Below are 17,500 nucleotides of genomic sequence, written 5' to 3' on the forward strand. Positions count from 1 at the left end.
AAGGGGACAGAGACTGCGAAGCACTTGGACCGACGGCGGACTACGACGGAACGCTTCAGCTCGGCCAACGCTCTCGAGGGAGACATTTTCCGTCTCGCGGCAATTCTCCGCCGTGCCGTGCTCTTCTCGCTCGCAGACGGCGCTCTCGCGTCGAACCGCTTTCGGGGGCCACCCTTCTCCTCCCCGCTCCTCGCACGAATCTGCCGATTCCCATTCGTGCGACGAAGCCCGGAAGGGCGCCCACACAGCTGCGGTGACGTGAGCGAGCGACCAGCTCTGGAGCTCGACGTACTCCGAAGGCAAACAACGCAAATTGCGATCGCTTCCGACTCTCTCGCAAAGGTGCGCGCTACAAGGCAACAGACGTTCGCGCCTCGAGCTTGGACCGCTCTTTCCCTGCAGGTATCCGACTCCATCCTGCGGCGGTCTTGCCAGAGGCGCGCACTCGTCACGCTGCAGTAGTAATGCCTCGTTTCCGTCTCTTCGAAGATTTGGCACGACGGCTCGCCACCGTCTCCTTCTCGTGAGGTTGCTGGCGCGTGGCTTCAGCGCTCAACGTACTGTCCATGATGCCGACGCGGTCAAAACGAGTCGACGGACGCACGTTCCCTGTGCGCCGAAGGCTCTCTTGATATGTGATCCGACCCTCAGACAGACGAAGCCAAGGGAAGACCCAAGGCCGCAATGTGCGTTCAAAGAATCAGTGCTCAGTGTGTCCTGCAATTCACACCAAGTCTCGCAGCTGGCTGCGTTCTTCATCGACCCGAGAACCGAGTGATCCACCGCTTAGAGTCGTGAAAAATAGTTTGTTCAATTCAGTACAGTACAACCAGTGTTTCAGGCACGTGGCGTCTCCCTGTGTGTGGTTTCGAAGAGCGCCTTTCGGCGTGCGCTACTCCTGTTTCGCTCTTTCGTTCGGCGGTCACGCGTTTCCGCATGACCGCTGCTGATCCAACAGCCTACTCGAGACGAAAGACAAGAGCTTGGCGCGCGCGTACTCGCGCAGCTCTCCAAAGCCACTCGGCCAGTGCCAGGGACGGCTCTCTGCGCCGGAGCCACAACAAGTCTACTTGAGGCGGAAGACGAAGCCAGCAAGGGCCTGGCCGCAAGTGCGTTCGAATACGGGATTACAGTCCCTCGTCTGTCCGTACTTCCTCTTTCGACGTGCGGCGCCTTCCCAAAGCGCACAAGTCCGCAAACCGCAGAACGCTTCCGACGTAGCAAAGCCGCGTTTCCTTCGGTACTTCGCAGCAACGCCGCCTTTCCCTCGGCGGCGGGCAAATAGCCTGCAGACGTCGTCGCATTGAACCGCGAACTCGACACCTCGCGCGTCACGAGCGGGAGCCGACCGGCAGCCTCCGGCCCTTTCGGGCGCGGTGGAATTTGCCGCGGAGGACGGGAGAGTGCTTTAGGCCACGGTTCCTTCCGTACTTGGCAGCCGCACCCTCAATACCGCCGGTTCCATGACCGACCGAGCGCCGCACCGTTCCTTTAGTACTTGGGCAGCAACAAAGTCGGGTCGTTACTCCACACTCGCCGCAGGAAGCGACCGGCAGCCGCCAGCCTTTTCAGACTCGGCAGCGTTTGCCGCGGAGGACGGGAGAGCGCTCGCACCACGGTTCCGTGTGTACTAAGCGGCAGCGGCATTAGCTCTCGACCGTCAGTTCCTTGACCGACCGCACGCTTCGCCGTTCCCCTCGTACTGGGCAAGAGCAGCAGGTCGGGTCGTCTTACTCCCATTCCGCGCAAGAGTGCCGAGGCGGACTTCAGAAAGCCCACCCAACAGTGTGCGTTACGCCGTTTCTACCCGCGGGCGCGGCCAAGCCAACCGTCCAAGGTTGCAGCCGGCGTCCACTGGGCGCAACAAATTTGGCACGGGGCGCCCTTCGAAATTCGGGCAATCCCCGGCATGTTCGGGTATAGCCGTCCCCGCGTCCAAGCGGGGCCAGCGGCGGAAAGCGTCGGGCGCAGCGAGCTGCTTCACCCACACGGGGTAGAAACAATGGCGCTCGTCACCCTCGAACAATCCGGTAATGATCCTTCCGCAGGTTCACCTACGGAAACCTTGTTACGACTTTTACTTCCTCTAAATGATCAAGTTTGGTCATCTTTCCAACAGACCGGCGCAACCGAAAGGCCGCGCCGGACATCGGTCCGAAGACCTCACTAAATCATTCAATCGGTAGTAGCGACGGGCGGTGTGTACAAAGGGCAGGGACGTAATCAACGCGAGCTTATGACTCGCGCTTACTGGGAATTCCTCGTTCAAGGGGAACAATTGCAAGCCCCTATCCCAATCACGAAAGAAGTTCCACGGGTTACCCAGTCTTTTCAGACAGGGATAAAGACACGCTGCTTCCTTCAGTGTAGCGCGCGTGCGGCCCCGGACATCTAAGGGCATCACAGACCTGTTATTGCTCTGTTTCGTGCGGCTAGGAGCCGCTTGTCCCTCTAAGAAGGTTGTAAGGTGCTGGGAACCCCGCACCTATTTAATAGGCTAGAGTCTCGTTCGTTATCGGAATTAACCAGACAAATCGCTCCACCAACTAAGAACGGCCATGCACCACCATCCACCGAATCAAGAAAGAGCTCTCAATCTGTCAATCCTCCCAGTGTCCGGGCCGGGTAAGTTTTCCCGTGTTGAGTCAAATTAAGCCGCAGGCTCCACTCCTGGTGGTGCCCTTCCGTCAATTCCTTTAAGTTTCAGCTTTGCAACCATACTTCCCCCGGAACCCAAACACTTTGGTTTCCCGGAAGCTGCCCGCCGAGTCATTTGAGTAACTCAGGCGGATCGCTGGTTGGCATCGTTTATGGTCAGAACTAGGGCGGTATCTGATCGCCTTCGAACCTCTGACTTTCGTTCTTGATCAAAGAAAACATTCTTGGCAAATGCTTTCGCAGTAGTTCGTCTTGCGACGGTCCAAGAATTTCACCTCTAGCGCCGCAATACGAATGCCCCCGTCTGTCCCTCTTAATCATTACCTCGTATTCCAAAAACCAACAGAACAGAAACGAGGTCTTGTTCTATTATTCCATGCAAGTTTATTCAGGCGACTCGCCTGCGTTGAGCACTCTAATTTTTTCAAAGTAAAAGCACCGGCCTTCTCGAGGCACACAATGAAGTGCACCAAGAAAGGACCGGCATGATGTTCAGTCCGAGCCGTCGCATCGGGTAGATGCACTACTCGTCTGGAACTGAGATCCAACTACGAGCTTTTTAACCGCAGCAGCTTTAGTATACGCTATTGGAGCTGGAATTACCGCGGCTGCTGGCACCAGACTTGCCCTCCAATTGATCCTCGTTAAAGGATTTAGAGTGTACTCATTTCAATTACGGGGCCTCAAAAGAGTCCCGTATTGTTATTTTTCGTCACTACCTCCCCGTGCCGGGAGTGGGTAATTTGCGCGCCTGCTGCCTTCCTTGGATGTGGTAGCCGTTTCTCAGGCTCCCTCTCCGGAATCGAACCCTGATTCTCCGTTACCCGTAACAACCATGGTAAGCAAGTAACCTACCATCGAAAGTTGATAAGGCAGACACTTGAAAGAAACGTCGCCGGCTCGTGGCCATGCGATCAGCACAAAGTTATCCAGAGTCACCACACAATACGGGCCGAAACCCGATCGATCTTGGTCTAATAAAAGCACCCGTCGCCCAAAGGGCTTCAGGCTCACTGCATGTATTAGCTCTAGAATTGCCACAGTTATCCAAGTAGGAAGAAACGATCTAAGGAACCATAACTGATTTAATGAGCCATTCGCGGTTTCGCCTTATTTCGGCATGTACTTAGACATGCATGGCTTAATCTTTGAGACAAGCATATGATTACTGGCAGGATCAACCAGGTAATCGTTCAACTGCGCGTCCCGCCTGTCAAGCAGGCCGGACGCCGTTTTTGCGATGCCGAGGCCACCTTCAGGCGCCCCAGCACGCTTCGTTCTTGCAAAGAGTAGCACTTTGCACAGTCCGAGACGACGGCGTTCGAGCTCGCTACGGCGCCCTCCCCGAAGGGCCGGGTATCGCCACGCGGCAAGAAGCACGCAACATTCTCGATAGACTGGTTGTGTCGACTCGATCACGGCTTGCGGTTTCTCTTGAGCCCGCAGCACAGGTGGACCGACCGACACTTGCAACGTAGCCGAGACGGCAAAGCCGCCAGGCGACGGGTCACGCCCGCGCCTTCGGCGCTTTCGCATTTGACTCGTCCGAGGACGATGCGGAACACAACTCGATATCGTGGAGAAAGCGTCGTCCGACAACCAGCCCCTAACGCATCAAGCGGATGAGGCTGCAGACGTCAGCTGTGGGATCCACGGGAGCGATACCGGGGACACGCTTGACGGGCACGAAGCCCGCCGCATATCAAACACCCAGGTCGCTTTTGGGGGCGACTGCTCTCTGGGACCCCCATATAATAGCAGCGATAAGTTCCCAAATCTCCATGGGGCCGTACTCGTGCCACTTTCGACGAGCGTTTGGCGAAAATCGTGCCGCCTCGCAGCGCCGCGAGCGAGATGGAAAGCTTACGTCGGCAGCGCAATGCCGAAGTCGTGAAAGCGCAGCGCGTCGACCGAATGCGCGAACGGCAATCTCTCGCCTATGGACAGCGCGGTTTCCAGAACAATCGCCTTTCTGTGCCCCTACGGGGCCGCACGCTAGCGCGGCCCTTTCGCCGTTTCCGAGCACGAGTGCGACCGGCGCGGGCGGCGTGCTCGACACCCCGGCTGACGCCGTTTCGGACTTTGTCTCTTCGCGCGCTCGCGCCAACGCCGCGGCAAAACGACGACCTCTGCGCGGTTCTTTCCCGGTTCCCGGCGTGCTATAGTGCAGCCAGCCGGACGGTGGCGACGACTCAGTCGCGGCCGTGCGGTGGCTTGTACGCCAAAGTTGCGTGACGGGCGTCGAGCTCCCGCCGCGGCCCGGCTCAGGTGGTTTCGGACTTCTGTCTCTTCCGAGCGCTCGCGTCGTCGTGGGCACGATTCTCGAGTGCGGAGCGGTGCGCGGACACCACCACGAACACGCGCAAGCCGAAAACGGCACTACGGTACAACGTCGGCCAGGGCGGTACGGCCCCCTTATGTGAGCAGCGATAAGTGACCAGATCTCCACGGGGCCGTACTCGTGCGACAAGGCGGCGTACTGCGCCGAGCCGAGCGCCAATATTTGGCCTTGGCACGGCCGATTTGAGCTCTCGCGATCGCCGCGGTACCGCCGCTCACCGATTCAAGGCACGCTAGCGCGGCCCCTTCGCCATTTTTCGAGTAAGAGTGCGAAAAGCGCGCGCGGCGTGCTCGTCGCCCCGGCTGACGTAGTCTCGGACTTAGTCTCGCTCACGCCGCCCCGGCTGACGTCGTCTCGGACTTAGTCGCGCTCACACCGCCCCGGCTCACGTGGTTTCGGACTTCCGTCTCTTCCGAGCGCTCGCGTCGTCGTGGGCACGATTCTCGAGTGCGGAGCGGTGCGCGGACACCACCACGAACACGCGCAAGCCGAAAATGGCACTACGGTACAACGTCGGCCAGGGCGGTACGGCCCCCTTATATGAGCAGCGATAAGTGACCAGATCTCCACGGGGCCGTACTCGTGCGACAAGGCGGCGTACTGCGCCGAGCCGAGCGCCAATATTTGGCCTTGGCACGGCCGATTTGAGCTCTCGCGATCGCCGCGGTACCGCCGCTCACCGATTCAAGGCACGCTAGCGCGGCCCCTTCGCCATTTTTCGAGTAAGAGTGCGAAAAGCGCGCGCGGCGTGCTCGTCGCCCCGGCTGACGTAGTCTCGGACTTAGTCTCGCTCACGCCGCCCCGGCTGACGTCGTCTCGGACTTAGTCGCGCTCACACCGCCCCGGCTCACGTGGTTTCGGACTTTCGTCTCTTCCGAGCGCTCGCGTCGTCGTGGGCACGATTCTCGAGTGCGGAGCGGTGCGCGGACACCACCACGAACACGCGCAAGCCGAAAACGGCACTACGGTACAACGTCGGCCAGGGCGGTACGGCCCCTTATAAGAGCAGCGATAAGTGACCAGACCTCCACGGGGCCGTACTCGTGCGACAAGGCGGCGTACTGCGCCGAGCCGAGCGCCAATATTTGGCTTTGGCACGGCCGATTTGAGCTCTCGCGATCGCCGCGGTACCGCCGCTCACCGATTCAAGGCACGCTAGCGCGGCCCCTTCGCCATTTTTCGAGTAAGAGTGGGAAAAGCGCGCGCGGCGTGCTCGACGCCCCGGCTGACGTCGTCTCGGACTTGGTCGACGCCCCGGCTGACGTAGTCTCGGACTTAGTCTCGCTCACGCCGCCCCGGCTGACGTCGTCTCGGACTTAGTCGCGCTCACACCGCCCCGGCTCACGTGGTTTCGGACTTTCGTCTCTTCCGAGCGCTCGCGTCGTCGTGGGCACGATTCTCGAGTGCGGAGCGGTGCGCGGACACCACCACGAACACGCGCAAGCCGAAAACGGCACTACGGTACAACGTCGGCCAGGGCGGTACGGCCCCTTATAAGAGCAGCGATAAGTGACCAGACCTCCACGGGGCCGTACTCGTGCGACAAGGCGGCGTACTGCGCCGAGCCGAGCGCCAATATTTGGCTTTGGCACGGCCGATTTGAGCTCTCGCGATCGCCGCGGTACCGCCGCTCACCGATTCAAGGCACGCTAGCGCGGCCCCTTCGCCATTTTTCGAGTAAGAGTGGGAAAAGCGCGCGCGGCGTGCTCGACGCCCCGGCTGACGTCGTCTCGGACTTGGTCGACGCCCCGGCTGACGTAGTCTCGGACTTAGTCTCGCTCACGCCGCCCCGGCTGACGTCGTCTCGGACTTAGTCGCGCTCACACCGCCCCGGCTCACGTGGTTTCGGACTTGCGTCTCTTCCGAGCGCTCGCGTCGTCGTGGGCACGATTCTCGAGTGCGGAGCGGTGCGCGGACACCACCACGAACACGCGCAAGCCGAAAACGGCACTACGGTACAACGTCGGCCAGGGCGGTACGGCCCCTTATAAGAGCAGCGATAAGTGACCAGACCTCCACGGGGCCGTACTCGTGCGACAAGGCGGCGTACTGCGCCGAGCCGAGCGCCAATATTTGGCCTTGGCACGGCCGATTTGAGCTCTCGCGATCGCCGCGGTACCGCCGCTCACCGATTCAAGGCACGCTAGCGCGGCCCCTTCGCCATTTTTCGAGTAAGAGTGGGAAAAGCGACCGCGGCGTGCTCGACGCCCCGGCTGACGTCGTCTCGGACTTAGTCGACGCCCCGGCTGACGTAGTCTCGGACTTGGTCTCGCTCACGCCGCCCCGGCTGACGTAGTCTCGGACTTGGTCTCGCTCACGCCGCCCCGGCTGACGTCGTCTCGGACTTAGTCGCGCTCACACCGCCCCGGCTCACGTGGCTTCGGACTTGGTCTCTTCGAGCGCTCGCAGCCAGGTCGGGGCCGACGCCGACGTCTGCGTGGGGCTTCAACGATTCCCGGCGCGACGCAATGCAACTGCGCGCAGGATGCCAGCGACTCCGCCGTGGCCGTGCGGCGGTGTACACGCAGAAGTTTCGTGAAGGGGTATCGAGCTCCCGCCGCCCCGGCGGACGTGGTTTCGGACTTTAGCGCTCGCAGCGATCTCGCGGCGATCGCTGACGTCTGCGCGGTTTCAGGTGTGCTACGATGCAGCAGTCTGCCGCACGACAATTTACGGAAGCGAGTGCATTCCGCCCCGGCGGACGCGGCAGCGGACTTTGTGCCTGCGGGAGTGCTCTTGTTGCTGTAAAATTTGAACGGGTGCAGCTGCGCGAAGCAAGTGTACACATTTTCTCTCTCTCTCTCTCTCTCTCTGCCTCTGAGGCGACTGTAATTTTAATTTAAATGCAATTGGAGGCGGGAGCAACCTGATGAGAGTAGGCGGACTTCGGCACACCTTGTAGTTTAGAAATTGTTTTCAAGCTTTGAGGACATACACAATCGCGCCATCTGCTTTCCCCGTCTCTTTGGCACTTCATAGTGTGTGCAGCATGCTCTGCATTCCAAAGAAACGCGCCTGTTTCTCCCCCTCTCTCACGTTCTTCTTGTCTTTCTTGCTGCTCTTGTGAGAAGTTGCTATGCTCTTTACTCGCTGTAAAATAGAATGCTTGCGCGAGCCAACAACTTGCGTGTCTTTCTTTTTTTTTGTTGTTGTTGTTTTTTTCTCTCTTCCCAAGACGTTTCTGCCATTATTCACTAGCTCTCGTTCTTAGTATGCAACGGAGCGTTAGCTCGCGCCATCTACCTTTCTTTCTGTATGGCGAAGGCCGTAGGTTTTCCTAGTTCCGCACACAGATGGCGCGGATGCGTTTTCGCGCCAGTTTCGAACGACCTCGCTGTACACATGTTTCTCATTTAAAAGTTTCAAAGGGGCTTGCGAAAGGGCGTGGTCCTTTTTTCTTGCGCAAGGCTGAGCTTTCCAGCTGTGCTTAAGCTATGCTAGCATGTGTGCGTATGTGTGTGTGTGTGTGTGTGTGTGTGTGTGTGTGTGTGTGCGTGCGCGCGCGCGCGTGCGTGCGCGTGCATATGTGTGCGTGTGTGTGTATACACGCACACGGTAAAGATGATGGGGTAGCGCTATTTCTTTCTTTCTTTCTTTCTTTTTTAACAACACCTGTGCTCCACATGGCGATCTTCCTGCCCTCTATGTTTCCGGTTGGAAGGAGTGCGCAGCCTTTTCTATATTTATTTATTTTTTTTTTTTCATTCTCTTTCATTCGTACATGAGGCGCGCTACCTAATTCTAGCGGTCGAATCGACACGTTGCAATCCGTCCCGGCCTGTGCCGTATGAAAACTTTCAGTGGGCCTTGCGGTAAATAAAAGGAAATGAGGGAAATGCGCGTAGTGTATTACACTTGCGCACGGGCTTGAAACGAAGGCCTCAAAGAAAGCCGCCTTGAGCGGTCGCATTCAGACGGAAGTAAGCATTCCCCTTGCGCGTGTTTTCCGCTCGCCTGTTCCGTTTTCTACGAGGTTGCCTTCGTTGGTTTTGCCTTGCGAACAAGCTTGCGCTCGGGTCTCGTTTCTACGCGACGGCGTTTCGTTAACAGTGAAAGACTGAGGCGTCGCGAGTTGATTCGCGAGATAGAGAGCATAGAGTCTCTAGACGGGCTGGGTTTTATAAGATTGCCCACGCTGTTGCTGAGGTTACCAATGTCGCCAGGGCACCCACAAGGCAGTGGTACAATGGAGTGAAGTGAAAGACATCGCTTCTCGGCCTTTTGGCTAAGATCAAAGTGTAGTCACTGCAGCTGGCTTGCCCGGCCTTTGACACACTCATCTTTGTAGAGGCGCCCGGTTACCTGCTCCGGTCATAGCAAGGTCTTTCCCCTATCCCAGCCCTATCTTTCCAGGCTCTTGGCTCCCTGCTGCACTGCCTCCAGGACAGCCCACGTGCTGCTACCTGGTGGCCCCTGGACGACCCACACCGGCCCGCTTCCTGGTCCTGCCGCTGCCTGGCGCTGCCTGCCGCCCCCCGGAGACTCCTACCCCGCTCGGCCTGACCACTGCTTGGTGCTGCCTGCCTGCGGGGTGCCTGCTGGTCCTGCCGTCTCGACTGGTGCTGTGCTGGGGCACAACCGGCTGGCCCCTGCCTTCGCCATCGTCTGTCATGGGCCCGGCCCACTCGCTGCCATCCCTGGTGGCCCCCTAGCCTCCGGACCTGGCCTCCTTTAAGGAGAGCCGCCGGGTCCGGAAGGTAAGACCATTCGATGGATCTTGGGGGCCACGGCCACACGGCCCATGACATCAGCGAAGACGATGGCGACCCCTACACCCCTAGGCAGGAACGCCAGCCGGCCCGTGAGGATGGCACCCTCACGGTGTTCTTTCCCGTGCCCCAAACGGTCCGGTGCTGCGAAGAGGGCTGCCGAGCTGCCTATGCCGCGGCCAAATGGACAGCGCGGCGGCAGTCCCTCCAGCGGCACCTGGAACTCGAACACGGCACCAGGATCCGGCGCACCATCAACGTGTGCACCATCTGCGGCGAGACACTGGGGCTTCGACCAGCCTCTCACGCCTGCCTGGCTGCAGCCAACTTGACTGCCGCCCCCCCTGCTGCCCTGCCACACCAGTGTGGCAGTTGCCCAATGTCCTTCCCCACAAGGAGGGGCTTGGGCAACCACGAGCAGTGGCACAGGAGGGAGGCGGCACTGGCAGCCAGGCGTGATCTCGCCGCGGGTGCTGCCACTGGTGTGTCGGAGCAGGACAGCGACAGCACCCCCGCAGCAGAGCAGGACAGCACCGAGGGTCCCGCTGAGGACCCTCCAGGAACACCAGCAGTGGCGACCGAGCAGGCCGCCGACCAGGAGCCGTCTCCCGTGGCACCTCGGGGAACACCCGGATACAGCAGCGATGGTGAGATGGCCGAGGCACCTTCTCCGCGGACGCCAAACCAGTCAGGGCGGACCGCAGCCTCGGCCTCCTCTTCTCCAACACCATCGCTGCCGTCCAACCGAGGCAGCCCGGGAGCACCAGTCTCCGAGGCTCACGAGCCGGCGGCCATGCAGGAGCTCTCCCCGGGCAGGGCAGAGGTGCAGGACCATGACGGAAGCAACCAGGACTTCGGGACCCAGGACGAACATGCTGGTACCACACGGCCAGAGGGCAGTGCGTGGACGCTAGCGGACGAAACGGCAGAGCTGCGGGCATTGAGCCGGTTGCCTGAGTCTGCTGGGGAGTGGGCACGGTTCGAAAACATCCTTGACCGTGCCATCGCAGCCGCAACCAAACACCTGCGGCTGCCAGTCGGGGACTCGCGCCAATCACGGAGGCGCGAGGTGAACCCCGACAACCCCCAGCAGATACAAACTCTCTACAGAAGGAACCGGCGCCGGGCAGTGCGGTTAATCACTGAAGGCCCGTCCCAGCTCTGTCCGATCGACCCCCACGCACTGCAGGACCACTACTCGAACCTCTGGTCACCAACACCCGTGGATACCAGCATCCTGAGGTCACGGCTTCCAGCCACCGAAGAACTGGACTTGTGCCCCTTTACACCGGAAGAAGTCGCAGCCAAGCTCCGTAAATGCGAGAGTACAGCTCCAGGGGAGGACCGCCTCACGTACCACCACTGGAGGCAGGTGGACCCTGAGGGCAGGTTCCTGGCGGCGGTATACAACGTATGCCTCCAATACCGCCGCACGCCCCTGAGCTGGAAGTCGACGAGGACTATCCTGATCCACAAGAAGGGCGACCGCGAGGACCCCACAAACTGGCGACCCATTGCCCTTGGTCGCACGATCGCCAAACTGTATGCCGGGTGTCTCACCACCCGGCTGCAGAGGTGGTTGGGCGACCATGCGGTACTGTCCAGGTGTCAGAAGGGCTTCCTGCCGCACGATGGGGTGTTTGAACACAACTTCGTGCTGCAGGGACGCCTGGATGATGCTAGGACAGGAGGTGGGGAGCTGTGCGTGGGGTTCCTCGATTTTGCCAACGCTTTCGGCTCGGTCGCCCATCAGGCCCTCGTCGACGCTGTCCGCGGCGCCGGCGCGGGGGAGGCCTTTGCTACCATCGTTGAAGACCTCTACCGCGCCAACACCACCTGCGTCGTGGCAGCAGCTGGCATTACGGAGCCAATCACCATCGGAGCTGGGCTGAGACAGGGCTGTCCTCTGAGCGGCCTGCTCTTCAACCTGGTGGTGGACCCGGTCATCCGTGCAGTACAGGGAGGCGATAGGCAGCACAACATCCTTGCCTACGCCGATGATCTGACGCTGCTGGCCGCGGATCCCGCCACCCTGCAGAGCCGCTTGGACCGTGTAACAGCCCTGTCGGCCCGGCTCGGGCTGCGACTCAACGCCGCCAAGTGCCGGTCTCTACACCTGTCTGGTCGCCACCCCGTGGGTACACGGCCCACCTCTTTCACCGTGGGTGGCGACCCGATTCCGGCTCTTGGCGACTTCCAGGGGCACAAGTTCCTGGGCCGTCCAGTGGGGTTCAGGGTGCTGCCGGACGAGACGACGGTCGACGAGGCCATCCACCTGGGCAGAAAGCTGCTCTCCTCTATGCTCGCCCCATGGCAGAGGCTGGATGCTATCAAAACATTTTTGTATCCAGCCCTCAACTTTGCCATGCGGGTGGGCCTTGCCAGCAAGGGAGAGTGGCAACGCCTGGACGAGGAGCTCCGCCCGCTCATCAAGAAGACCCTGTACGTGCCAGCCAGAGCTTCCAATGAATACTTGTACGGAGGCTCTCAGGCTGGCAGTGCAGGGATCCCACTTGCGGCGGAGCTCAGCGACATCTGTCGGGTGGATGGAGCCTTCAAGCTACTGACGTCGACCGACGTGGAGGTCCGGGAGCGTGCAGCAGGAGAGCTCGAGGGCGTAGTGTCAAGGCGGCTGAGACGACCCGCGAACACCGAGGACATGGAGGCCTACCTCTCAGGCGAGACGGAGGGCGACTTTCGGCAAACGTCCACACAGGTCCAGTCTGTGTGGACGGAGGCCCGCAAAGCCTCCCGTCGCCTCTCCGTCGCCTGGGAGCTGTTGGAGCATGGAGCCCGCATCAACTGCGGGGAGGCCTCTGTGTCAGCGAGGAACCGCCACAAGCTGGTCAAGACCATCCGGGCGCTCCTCTCCACCGAAAGGGACCAATCTCTGCAGGACAAACCGAACCAAGGCAAGGCGATGGTGTGTGTGGCGGCCGACCCGGCAAACTCACACTTCATGAGGTCCGGCCGCTACACCCATTTCATTGACTGGCGCTTCATTCATCGAGCCCGACTAAATCTCCTCCCCCTCAACGCCACAAGACTCTGGGCACCCGCGGCGGACAAAAGATGCAGACGCTGCGGGTATGGGGAGGAGACACTGCCGCATGTACTTTGCCACTGCATGCGGCAGAGCCGGGCCATGACGGAGCGCCATAACACCATCGTCGCCAGAATAAAAAAGGCTGCTTTGGGTCGGTTTACAGTCATTGCGGAGAACCAGGTCGTAGGCAACACATCACTCAAGCCCGACCTGGTACTGGCCCGTGGAGAGGAGGCACTCATCCTGGACGTCTGCTGCCCTTTCGAGAACAGGCTGCAGGCGTTCCAGGACGCCCGGAAGGCTAAGGAGGAGAAGTACGCCCCTGTACAGCGTCATCTCCTCCGGCGGTTCCAGCGTGTGACGGTGGACGCGGTGGTCGTCGGCTGCCTTGGCAGCTGGGATGTGGGGAACGACCGGGTGATGCGCAGGCTGTGCAGTAGGTCATACCTACGGACACTTAAACGCCTGTGCATCAGTGACACAATAAGCGCCTCTACAAAGATTTTTAGAGCCCATGTCGGCAGCTCTTAATGATCTTATGTTTTTAGAGAAGCGCCATTTTTTGCACTGTTTTACACCTTTACAGTTTTAGTCTTTTATTACTAACACCACTAACTAGTTTTTTTAGCCATTTGTTTGCGTTTTTAGATTATACACCTTTTATTCGTTTTCTCCTTGGTTCTGTAACTTGTATTTTTTGATGTCCTGTAACTAGCATGAATAAAAACTCTGTTCTTATCAGCTTAATATCTGATACGGGTTCTATATGGACCCACGATATTAAACCTATTTTTGGAAGTTGGCGGAGTGCTTGAAGCCTGCTTCACCTCCGCCGCAGGTCGGCCCGGTATTGCACTACCTCCGGGATCGGCCCCCGCTCACTTAGGTGAGACTTCATTCAATCAAAATGAAGAACACAAGCTCGAAGCGAGCACTCACGTGACACGCACCATTCCCATACTATACGCAACGATGCCGGTGTTTCTGAACGATTGTCTGCTGTAATGAGCCACTTGGGGGGGGGGGGGGGGGAAGGGTGATTAGCCGTGGGTTTTGCAATCAATGTAAGTCCCACTCAAAGCCAACACTGCATTTTGGAGTTCACTATCGCTTTGATCCGTAAACGACAGCAAGCTCGCCCTGCGAAAATCCGCTGCCCTAGTGGAAGAAAGGTTCCCTATGAAACAAAAATGGAGTGCCCGATTTCCGGCAACATTTTCGCTGCAGTGGGACCGAGCGCCTCGAAAACAAACTTGTCGTATGGCCAAGTGTGGCGAAATATATTCAAGGGTTCAGAGGTGCCTCAGCTTTCCAACCTGTATGTTATGAATACCTGTTGCTACCTTTTCGTCATCATCATCCTGCTGGCTACGACCACTGCAGGGCAAAGACCTCTCCCATTATTCTCCAAGCACCCCGGTCACGTGTAAGCCCGGTCACGGTCGCCGTCTAGTGCCTGCGCCCTTCCTAATCTAATCTGCCCTCCTAAATTTCCGCCACCCCGTGCTACGCTTCCCTTCTCTTGGAATTCAGTCGGTAACCCTTAATTGATGATCTTCCCCCCACATTGCATGCCCTGCGCACGCCCATTTCTTTTTCTTGGTTTAAACTAAGGTGTCATTAGCTCGCGTTTGTTCGCTCACCCCCCGAATCTGCTCTATTCTTATCCCCCGTAGCGCTACACCCATCATTCTTCTTTCCAAAGCTCGTCGCGTCGCCCTCAGTTACCCTTCGGTAATCCTTAAGGTCCTTCGTTGCGGCACTCGCGGCATCTTTCTCATTTAAATAAGGCTATTTCGTTCAGTTTTGGGGGAAAACTCAATGAGCTAGGCGCGATTGTGTCCCCGGCGCCGCTCTCAACAAGATGGCGGCGCCCAGGCTTTTTGCCTGGTGGTTCGGCTTGACGCAGAACACGCCTGCAGGGCAGTGAAGCCGCATTGAAGGGGCAACGAGCGGCGCAGTGAAGCGCATGCTCGGGCGAAAAACGCGAACATCAGCCAAAAATACAACCAAATGGCCAAATACGAATTTCCGTTATGGGAAATTGGAGTTCAGTTGGCGCGTTGCGCTCGCCTAAGGTAAAGAACATAAATGCGAGTGCCACATCAGCCAAGTCAATGCTGAGGATCGCGTATCATTTCTTATTTATTTTTCCCCTTGCCTCCTGGCCTGCGTGGCCCTAGCGCGCATGCCCACGAAAGTAATGCAATAAGGAAAACGCGAAATCATGCGGTGACGGCTGTATCATATCCATTGTGCGTGCTTTGTTCTTTTTGGACTACAGTGGTGTGCGTTATGAGAAAGTTTCAGTGACCAGCGAACCTATATTTAGAACCACATTTACGGTTACTGCTAACAAGCTGCGGGTAGGTGTTTTTTTTTTCTTTCTTTCTTTTTTTCGCTACCAACGATGGGTTATCGCAACCGCGATCGGTTGTGCTAGACGCGTTCTTGCCAAACGTTGGCTCTATACGCGACCCGTGACGCGTGGTCGGCACATTCAAGCAGTCCATTGCAAACCGTTCCAAGAAGAAGGATGCTAGCTCCACGTTCCGCCGGGAGCGCTAGTTCGAAGATTGTACTTTTAGACCCTCGAGGAAGCACCGCCATCCCACGTTTTCTATAACGCGCTAAGACTCAGAGCGACAGCGACCACTTGTCTTTGTCAATATCTCGGACACACTTTTTTTTTTTCTTTAATCCAGATCGTCAGACGAGCCCGCGTTCACGCGCACTCGCTCTCTCCGATAAGCAGGGTAGCTCGGTTGGGGTGTTGTAGGGCCTCGCGCATGCGCTGCTGAGTTCGTCGCTTCGCCGGCCGGTCGACGCTGGCGCGGTACTGGTAATCAACTTCGACGGGCATGGTGAAACGTCACTGTGAAACGTCACGACTAGCAATGCAATGTGTTTGCGAGCAATCGGAGAAATGAGAGAGCCCCTGTAGATTAGTGGAAACGTTCCTCCAAGTATTACGTTTGCAATTTGCGCCTACGAACATGAACTAGACAAAGGAAATGATCTGTAGCCGCCTTCACTTCATAAAATTCCCGTACGAAGAAATTTGCGTGCGCACGTGATCTCCCGCATGAAACCAGACGATAGGTTAATTTTAGCCGTTCATTTCGATTTGCCGAATGTAAACCGGAACACTTTCTCCACGCGCTCTTGAGGTTTGAATGACAATCAATGACATGCTTTTTTTATATATTTTTGTTTGTTCTATCTGGAACCAAAAGAATTCAGAACGCCATTTCAATCTTAGATTCGATTCACGCCTTGCGTTACGTCACCCCTGGCATATCTGATGAACACGCTCTGCTGTTAAGCTTCATGATCACGGCATTAAAAGTCGCCACTTCCCGAACGTTTATCGAGCCGATGATGAACCGTATGCTGGATTCTTATTGTAATGAGTTTATAGAAAGTTTTATACTTCTATGGCTAGCTTCAAGGAAAGGAAAAACATCGCTCAGCATTGTATAACGCATAACAACAACAACGAAAAATCTGCAGGTTATTCATACTACAATGAGAACACTAGGAATACTGAAAAAGATGAAATCTAGACATGCTGCAAGGAGCCAACAAATGCAATTGAACCAACGAACTGAACTGCAATTATTTCATCAAGACATGCCCCGAAAAAACGTGGCCACTATCAATGCTCATTTCAAAGCTGTTTTTTTTTTTTGTTTGTGACGGATAATAATTATCTTCCCAATGGCTGATGTGAAAATTTCAGAGCGCGGCATTTTCGAAATCTCAAGGCCCCGGCTGCTTTCTCTCTTCTTTAAATATGTTCCGGGTGGCAGATGGAGAAAAGTTTCGCGCACATAATTTAAAAGCCTGTAGCTGATTTTCTTGAAGAACACAAAGTGCTGACAGACCACCAAACAAGACAAAATTGAATCGGTATTACGCGCGATGATTTCGCACCGCAGTAACAAAAGGGTAACAAGCGGACGTTCATTTCGTGGTGTGTATTTCACGTCTCTCACAATAATAATAAAAAGAATGCTACTGCATAAATTAGCTTTTCCCAAACTGGATGGTTTCGATCAGCTTCCTTAAATTGAGTTGGCGTTGATTGAGCAGGTGCGGGCCTCGGTTGTTTAAGATTTTTGTAAATGGCATCATTACTGGATAGATGCGGACGTCTGCGTGATGTGTGAAACTCGCTTGAGGATCAAGGGAGAACCCCCCCCCCAAAAAAAATCATGTCATGGTGACACAAGTGGCACATGAGTACTGTTATCGGGAGGAAAAAAAAAAAAGGAAAACCGGCACGTACTAGGGAGACACTCCTCTTACACGTGAAGCTCCAAACAAATTGTTTTTCTTGAGACGCTCTATAAAGCTCCTCAAACGCAGCACCCGTACACGAAGACAAATGTCCAAACTGGAAAGAAAGCACGAAATTCGCGGCGCCCGTTTGCTGTGAAACAACGGGCAACATTACGCAAAGTCCGCTACCACGTCAGCCGGGGCGGCCGCACCCCGCCCGCGGTTGAGCCATATATGGCTGCACGCGCAAAGTCCGCTACCACGTCAGCCGGGGCGGCCGCACCCCGCCCGCGGTTGAGCCATATATGGGGACTGAACATCAGGCTGCACGCGCAAAGTCCGCTACCACGTCAGCCGGGGCGGCCGCGCTTAAGCCTAAAAAATGCTCGGCGCTTAAGCCAGGTAGCGAGCAAAAATGCCCGGCGCTTAAACCGCCGGATTGTTGCTGAAATGGTAGGTATG

The 17,500-nt window shown here is 57.2% G+C and overlaps 4 non-coding genes across 4 annotated transcripts; 2 read left to right on the forward strand and 2 right to left on the reverse strand.

The window, feature by feature from the left end:
* Positions 1–641: 641 nt before the first annotated feature.
* On the reverse strand, positions 642–794 carry LOC139053259 (5.8S ribosomal RNA). The gene has a single exon (XR_011510357.1). It is a non-coding gene; the product is annotated as a 5.8S ribosomal RNA (ribosomal RNA).
* A 1,237-nt stretch (positions 795–2,031) lies between these two features.
* Positions 2,032–3,846, reverse strand: LOC139053298 (small subunit ribosomal RNA). The gene has a single exon (XR_011510395.1). It is a non-coding gene; the product is annotated as a small subunit ribosomal RNA (ribosomal RNA).
* A 5,358-nt stretch (positions 3,847–9,204) lies between these two features.
* Positions 9,205–9,398, forward strand: LOC139053284 (U2 spliceosomal RNA). The gene has a single exon (XR_011510381.1). It is a non-coding gene; the product is annotated as a U2 spliceosomal RNA (small nuclear RNA).
* Positions 9,399–13,446: 4,048 nt separating this feature from the next.
* On the forward strand, positions 13,447–13,635 carry LOC139053283 (U2 spliceosomal RNA). The gene has a single exon (XR_011510380.1). It is a non-coding gene; the product is annotated as a U2 spliceosomal RNA (small nuclear RNA).
* Positions 13,636–17,500: the final 3,865 nt, after the last annotated feature.

This window comes from Dermacentor albipictus, unplaced genomic scaffold, assembly GCF_038994185.2.
Source record: "Dermacentor albipictus isolate Rhodes 1998 colony unplaced genomic scaffold, USDA_Dalb.pri_finalv2 scaffold_84, whole genome shotgun sequence".
NCBI lineage: Eukaryota > Metazoa > Arthropoda > Arachnida > Ixodida > Ixodidae > Dermacentor > Dermacentor albipictus.